Source organism: Lepidochelys kempii, chromosome 7 (genome assembly GCF_965140265.1).
Source record: "Lepidochelys kempii isolate rLepKem1 chromosome 7, rLepKem1.hap2, whole genome shotgun sequence".
In the NCBI taxonomy this organism is placed as follows: domain Eukaryota; kingdom Metazoa; phylum Chordata; order Testudines; family Cheloniidae; genus Lepidochelys; species Lepidochelys kempii.
The window spans coordinates 24,190,566-24,198,592 of NC_133262.1; the positions used below are offsets into that span (position 1 = coordinate 24,190,566).

At 57.7% G+C, this 8,027-nt stretch overlaps 1 protein-coding gene across 1 annotated transcript in view; it reads right to left on the reverse strand.

The window, feature by feature from the left end:
• COL7A1 (collagen type VII alpha 1 chain) overlaps positions 1-7,342 on the reverse strand; it is a 133,504-nt gene extending 126,162 nt beyond the window's left edge. Inside the window, exon 1 of the mRNA XM_073351408.1 lies at positions 6,753-7,342. The gene's annotated coding sequence lies outside the window, so the exon portion shown is untranslated. The remainder of the gene's footprint in view (positions 1-6,752) is intronic.
• Between the last annotated feature and the right edge of the window lie 685 nt (positions 7,343-8,027).

An 8,027-nucleotide genomic window follows, 5' to 3' on the forward strand; every position in this document is an offset into this window, starting at 1 on the left:
CCTAAGACCGTACACTCAGACCCTTGGTTACTGCAGTAATGGGCGTGAGGTAAGGGCGGGGATACTGGGCTGGCCACGCTCACTGAGTGGACTGGACTGGTTTCCATGCTGTTCCTGTGGGCCCAGAGCCTTGGGGAAGGGAGGTTTCAGACAGCACCTTGTAGGCCAGGGTTAAGGCTTCCTGGCTGGGAGTGGGCTCAGCTGAGCCATGTTGCACCCTCCAAGCAAGGCTGTGCAGGCTGCAGTTGCTCTGGGCTAAGCTGGGAACTATGCGGGAGCAGCTTGGGGCAGGGACACTAATTCTCTCACACAAGCAATGACAGGAAGGCGCTACACTGCCAGAGTGAGACATAGGGAGGAGGAGGGTGCACAGAGTATGCCGGGTGGAAAGGGGCTCACAGCTCAGCTTACATTGGTGCCAGAAAGCTTCTGCAGTGGTAATTACTGCAGAGCGAGGAGCAAGGTGAGAAAATTAAAGGGAGCAGAGACACCACTTCCCTTTCTGTAGGGGCTGCTCACCTAATTGCACCCCTGCTTAGAATCCACAGGCCTCACCCTCCACCACCCCCAGCTCGTCTGGTTCCAACCTGCCCCAGTTTGCAGCGCAGCAGCAGGCAGGGACCCCTACCATATTCAAGCTGCTGATGGGATCTCTCCCTCCTGCTGCAGAGAAGAGGGTAGGCAGTGGTGGCTCCCCTGGACCAGTAAGGCTGGGGGTCTTGCCAACCCTGTTGTGAATTAGACACATTACCAGCTTTACCCACAGCTGCAAACAGGCTGTGCGTGTCAATTTCAGCTACTCCCCTTCTCTGTTAACAGTCTCCCCAGCCCGACAGGAGCCAAAGCTAGGTAGGAAAATCCAGCAGCAACCAAACAGGTACTAAAAAATAACTACCTACCAGTTACTTTCTGCCTGGCAGGTCTGCTGCCTTCCCACCTGTCTGTAACACAGTCATTAAAGTCTCAATGATGGTCTGTGTATCTGCTCCACAGAACTTGTGGTAACGGGCCAGATTGTCAAATGTCTGCCCCCAATATGCATGAGCAATTACCATAACTGCACATGCAGATCATGCCCTTGCACTTACAGCTGGTTAATTAGGCCCATTTGTACACACAGTTATTTTATTTGGGCACATTATTGCACACCTGGTTTTGGAAATCGGGCCTACAGCCCTAGTAATTGCATCTATAAATGGCCATTGAGACATAACTAGTTATAATTTCTGCGACTGTGTGTGCAATGACATCAATCACATGTGTCCATCAGGCACATGCACACTGATAAGACAAATCCGGCGCAATTCCTGCAGGTTTCTCCACCAGTGCTCTTGAAGGTCAGGGGACTGCTCCCTGCCCTGGGGACACTGGAGAGGACAGCACGGAAGAGGACAGAGGGAAAAGCTCCATTTTCCCCCACCTCTCCATAAGGGTAGAGGACTCCTGGTTGAAATGCCAGGGAGGATAATTCCAGGACAAACACGTCCCCACACTGCCCTTAGTGTGCTTACAAATGCACAGAACAAAGCCTACGGGGTTAACTCCATGCAATTTCCCTAACACTGGCCTTTACAAACAGCACCAGAGGTCGTGTGCAGTCATGCCCAAGCTTTCCAGCACATTCTTCCTGCAGTAGCAGCAGCCAACCTTCCCACCCACTCACCCTTCAGAGAAAAGACCCTCCCCCTCCCACCAAGGATTGAGCAAAATCAGGCAAGAGGCCCAATTTTCTACAGGGAAGGTGGCTAGTGACCTACAGCAGAATGGTTCCCAGCGGGGAAGTGGGAGCTTGCTTAGAGCTATAGTGGGGACAATAGCAGGACATGGGTTTGGTCTGGCCTCAGAACAAGGGTCCTTTGCTTCTTCCTCATATCCAGCCTGCAGCAAAACTTTGCCCTTATTTCAGATAGGCAGATAACAGTCAGCTCAGATCCCCTCACCCCCAAAGCATAGAGCTGACCACATTCCCACTACAGGTCACACAGTGCCCTGCCTCTCTCAGGAGACTAAACAACCCACCTAGAGAAGAGGAGCCATGAAGGAGAGTCCTTATGGCCTGTACCAGAGGGCTCCCTTGTGAGGAACAGGGACTTTCTAAAGCGCACAGCACTGGATGATCTCTGCCCTCACTGAAACCAATCCAAGTTTTCCCTCTGCACCCAGAGCACAAGAGAGAGAGAGTGCCTGTCACACGTTTCTGCATCTCAGGCCTAGCTGTCCGTGGGGGAGAGGAGGGAGCCTCTTGGGGCTGGCTGGTGGGACTCGGAGGTGCAGACTGGCAGGATGCAAAGATGCTGGCCCTACAGCAACAAGCGGCAATAATGGCATCTGTTCAGTGAGAGGGAAGGGACAGCAGCAATGCTGGGCCCCGGCCTCCTGCTCGCCCCAGCCATGCCTGAGCTGAGCTGTGATCTTCACAGTGAGAACATCTGTCTCCAGGTGGGGGAGCGCAGTGGGTAGATTGGTCACCTTCCACCTCCACAGCCAGAGGGCTGTCCAGGCGAGGTGCCCTGTGTGTACAGCACCCAGAACAATGGCGGCCCAGGCCTAGCTGGGGGCAGTTGGGGCCAGGGCCAAGGCCAGGCTGGTGGAGATGAATCCTTGCCAGTGAATGTAACGGCATCCTTGGTCCTTGCCCTCCTACTGCTGGCTCAGAGGAGGGGAGGCAGGGTCACCTCAGGAGACACTGGCTTAGTGCGAGCTGAGCTGGTGAGTGGTATTAATACTTTGGGCTCTCACCTGCAGCCCAGAGTTCCCCTGTGCTCTTCATTTCCCTGGCCCTGGCCTGGGCACTAGTACTACAAACACACTTACTGTCCAGCCCCCAGGGCTCCTCTTTGCCTCACCACCATGGAGCTCTCCCCCAGCCCCAGCCCCCAGCTGCCTGTAGTCCAGCTCCCCCCTGCTGCAGCTTGGCACAGCCAGCAGCTGCACGCCAAGCCTGCGCCAGGCAGGAAGGCAGCTAGCCCCTTGCCAGGCAGCCGTCCCCCTCGGGGCTTGCACTGATTCCAGGAGACTCACCAAGGCTGGTAGGAGGGAGGCCCAGAGCAGACAGTGACTCACGCCAGGCAGTGGAGATCATGTACGGATGCTGCGTCAGGGCAGCCCTCGGCTTGGGATCCCCACTGCTGGGCAAACGCAGACACAGCTGCCGAGCCCCTGGCGGGGAACGGCCTCGTTAACCCCCAGCAAGGCTCCAAGCCTTGCCAATGGCTGACACTGCGTATGGGAGGAACCAAGAGCAGCCACAGAAATAGCTCTGGGCTCCTCAGCACCTGGGAAACTATGGCCTGAATGGTATGGGCTGAATGGGAAACAAGCCCCTGGAAGCTCTGAGCCAGTGCCCAGCCCCATGCTGCAGCTCTGTTATGATACCCAGAGAGCCCTTATTCAGCCCCCAGAGCCATGTGCTCTATTACCTTGAGATCCCTTCCCCCAGCTGGACAGCTGCAGTGAGGGTAGAGACCAGCTGTCACAGCTGTGGGGAGTGTGAGGACAGGGGGAGGTGCCTCCTTTCCCCTCCCATCACTTGGGTGCCCCTGATAGCAGTAATGCTGTGGGACAGAACAAAGCAGGGAGCCCCCATGGTGCTCTCCCTGCCTGCCCGCCCTTCCGGCTGTCCCCAACACACTGTGACGCTGCACACCTGAGACAAAGGGGCCTGGAGCTGCCCTGCATGCCAGATTTGCAGGCGTGGGGGCAGTGCCAGGGATCCAGGAACCCCAGCCCTAGCACAGGAGGGTCCTGGACTCCTTGAGCTCCTGGGTGGGCAGCTCCAGCATTGCCTGGCACACGGCAGGGCATTTCCCAGCACTGCAGCTTCTCCAGAGCAGGGGATGGGCAGCCCCTGAACCTTATCTCCTCTGCCTGTTCCAGAAGGATGGTGACCATAACGGGGAGGCTGTGGAGGAAAGGGGAAGTGTTTCAGTGCTCCGGCAGGGACATTAGAGACCCTGGGGCAGGTGGGCAAATCCAATAGGGAGGCTATTCCCTGCTCTCTCTGATGCTCTGAAGCAGATGGTATCGGCTCCGGCAGGAGACCGGGCTGATGGGCCAGTGACCTGCTCTGACACGGCATCTCACATCTTCCTGGCTGGGGCTTAGATGCAACTTGGCCGCAGAGTCTATTAGAGGGGAAACAAAGTGACCTCGTCTAAGGTCAGTGAGCAGAGGAAGTGGGGCGAGCCGCAGGGCCAGGACAGAGATGGCCAGAGAAGGGAGCTGCAGAATCTGTGCTTTGCCTCAGGGGCTCGTTGGGACATGCTCCAGGAATGTCTCCAGAGCACTTCCCAGCCCCTGGAGCTCCCCCAGCAGGGCTACCTCACCCGCTTGCTCTGCTGAGAGCAGGCCCGGCAGAAGAGTCACTCTCCCAGAATGAAGGATTCACTCCAGCTGGAGCCAGCTTAGAATTGGGGGAGCCACTCCAGAAAAGAGCCTGTCTTCACAAACCGGCTGCTCCCCAAGGCAGCCTGCAGTACATTCGGGGAGAGCAAGAGAACGCAGTCATGTGTCCAGGGCCTGACAGTGCGGGCTCGGAGCTCCGCCCAGTGGGAAGGGGAGAATCTCCTAGACATCCCTAAGGGTCTCTCCTTGCACTTGGCTGTGGGACAAAGCAAAGGGCCTGCAATCAGCCTCAGGGTCATAGCTCTTCCCTGCCCCACTGTTAAAGCTCCCACGCTAAGAACTGCCAGCTGAGCCAAGTGCTCTGCATGCAGAACACTCTCCTACCCCTGAAGCATGGTGGGGAGACCGCATGGCTGCTGTGTGTCACTCCCCAGCAGCGTGCCTCAGCCCAGCTGGAGCACAGGTAATCTCCTCTCCGGCCATGAGTGCATCTAAGCCAAGGAAAGAGATATCCCACAACACAATAGAGGCTACTGCCAGGAAGCAGCCACAGAGGGTGCATTCTAGCACATGGCACGCCGCTCATTGGAAGTGACACACCTGGCACTGTCAGCAGCCTGTTGCCAAGCATCTGGGGGTCTGAACTGGCATTTTCCCACTCATCTTCTCCCAAGAAGCCTGTCTGGTCTATTACAGCTACTAACCAAGTCAATGCAACATGCTAGGAGCCGCTCTCTCCCTCTGAGAATCAAGGCTGGTGTTCTGCTGATGCATTTCTGTGTCTGGGGCCCGTGCGGGGTAAGAGGGCTCAGTGCACCATTCAGGGCTGGAGGAATTTTAAGCCCACTTGGCCATTTCCTGGCAGGCCCAGCCCCCCAGGGGCTCTTGGACAAGCCCTCACCAGCCCACACTTCCCAGGGGCCCAGAAGCTATGGCAAAGCAGCTTTTCTTCTCATAAACTCTTGAGTCTGGAGTTCCAGAGGCAGCCAAACTGACATCCCAGACAGGCAAAACACTGACCTGTGGCTCCAGACCAGCTTCTCCCTGGCCACCTAAAGAACCTCCTACAGGCCTCACTGCCCAGGCTCCTCCTCCCCCCAGAAGATGTTTACCGTGCTCAGCACTGAGAGCTATCAAACAAGGCTGAGGAGCCTAGCCCAACCTCAGTCAGACAAGCCAGCTCAAGTTCAATGTGGGACTGGTTTGGCCGAAGATGCAGGGCCCCAGCCCTGCTGTCTGGGGGGGGGAAGAGTAGCAGGAGGGACAGTACTGATGGCAATAGTTAGAGGGCTGCTTCTGTGCATCGGAGGGTACTTCAGGCCTGGATCCATCACTGCCTGTCATTATGGAAATGGGAGCCATGACCTGGAATCGTGGGCCTGGTTCCACTGCTGTACAGCAGCTGGAGTCGTTCCCACCTGTGCAGAGTGCAGGCTGGATGCTGCCACGCTGATCTGGCCATGCTTTACACCCACTCTGCCTAAACCGGGTGCCAGGCAGTGCAGCCCAGAGGGTTGCCCCAACAGTGAGGGTGGGTAGCTACAGGTCAGATGGAGAAGCAAAGTGAAAACCAGGCTCTTTGGGAGCCGACATTTCCCAGGGCACATGAACTGCTGTTTGAGGTCAGCAAACCTGGGGCTGCCAGGAGCACCGGCTGATTTCAGCATTAGCTACTAGGTTCCCGCTGCAAGCGCTTACACTGTGGCGGGCACTAGAAAGGAACAATAATAAGAGAAATGCTGCTGCAGGAGTCGTCCGAGCCCTACCTACTGCCAGGAATCAGCATGCGGGGCACGAACTCAGGCGACGGCACCGTATGGGTGCTGCAAGCTGCGGCCAGCGTGCCCCTGGGAAATTCTGACCCTTTGCCAGCTGGGTGGGCAGACACAATCCACCACTGACTGTAGCTGCTGAATCATGGGAGACAGAGAGGGGGCATGCAAATGAGGGTTCCCCTCCCCCCAAGCAGAGCACACATCCTCCCCCTGCCAGGTGACAGATCTTGAGTGAGTCAGTATGGAGGACCTGGCAAGTGCTTGAGGCTGGGGTCCCAGCTCAGAACAGCTGGGCTGCTCTCTGCCATTGTTCAGATCTCTCAGAAGCTCTGCCAGCCAGCAAGGGGGAGAGGAGCCAGTGCTTGGCAAAGGCCTGGCAGAGCAAGAATAGAAACAGGGATTGTTTGGGCAGGCGCTTCCCAAAACTCCATTCCAAAGGATCCAACAGTGACAACCCCACTAACTGCCCCTGCAAGGCAGGGTTTGTGTCTGGCTCTGGGCTCCTCCCATTTAGCAGGCTCCAGCAGCCAGTACCCTCTCCTGCCCCGGCTGTGAACCTCACCCCAGTCCTGTGGCCAGAGCTTGCCAGCCCCTCAGAGCATGCGGGGGGGAGGGAACGGAGGGTGGACTCACGTATGTGTGCTGGGTGCTGCCAGGCCTCCCTCTCCCTTGTCGGGAGCCTCCCTTCTCCCTCCCTTAAGCCTGGAAATGCTCCTTCCTCCGTCCTGGTCTGTCTGCAGCCAGCACAGCACGGGGAGCTGGGGGCTGTTCTCAGGCAGATATTTGGGTCTCCTAGGTAACGAGCCATCTTCACTGGAAACATCCAGGCCTGGCACCGCTCTGTTTCTGCCAAGCAGGCTGCGCCCTTTCACTGCAACAGCGGGGTCTGGAGACTGGCCCCTCCTCAGCCCAGATTCAGAGCACAGCTGGGTTGGAGCGCACACGTGGGGCAGTGCTCTTCTGTGCAAATGCACGTGACTTTGGTTCTTGTGCTTGTTTGTGGACGTGCGCATGGGTCCGTGTGCAACCCCCTCTCCCCCATGGGGGGGTTAGTACGTGGGGCAGTGCACATGCACTGAACAGTGTGTGAGTGTGCACATGTGTGGCTGTGCGGACGAGGCAGGTTGGTGTGGAGGGGCCTGTTTGCTGCTCAGGGCCAATTCCATGCAGGAGAGCTCCCCAGGAGAGCTCTGCCTTTCTACCCTCTGCTGAGCGCAAGCATAGCACAGACCCTGCTCTGGTAACCTCATGGGCCAGATTCAGGGCAGAGGAGCGAGGTGCAGGCATCTCAGGAGCCAGCTGGAGAGGCCAGGGCTTTCACTCAAGGAGCCAGGCTGAGCAGAGGTCACTGGTGCTGCTGTAACCAGTTTGGGTTCATACTCTGGGCTCCCTGCCAGGAACTGCCTGACACACCAGCCCCTGAGGAGAGGAGAGGCTCCCTGGGCAGCCAGCTCCCTCGCTCCCCAGGCCTGAGAGGAGGGACCAGCTTGCAGTGCAGCACAGCGTGCGAATGCAGGCAGCGAGGGAAGGCGGGTTCGGGGGGTCCTGCAGCAGGCAGCGAGGAAAGGCAGCCCAAGAGCCAGGGACATGGGGAGTACCAGTGCCGGCTGTAACTCCCCTGGGGACAGTGGGCCATGCTACAGTCGTGCCAGGCCTCCCCTCAGTCCGTCTTCCAACTAGACGGGCAGGGACCACCCACGCAGTTGAGCAGTGTGAGGCTCATCCCAGAGGAATCTGCCATATCAACAAAGCGTTCAGGAAAACTCTCCTCCCCCGGCCCGCGCCCCTGCACCACCTCGGCAGGACGAGCACCCCGGTGCACGCGCTGTTTTGTTTTCAGCAGCTGTTCCTGTGGAAAGCGTCTGGCTCGACAAAGCAGCTAGAGAAAGGCTGGTGGCAGGAGAAGGA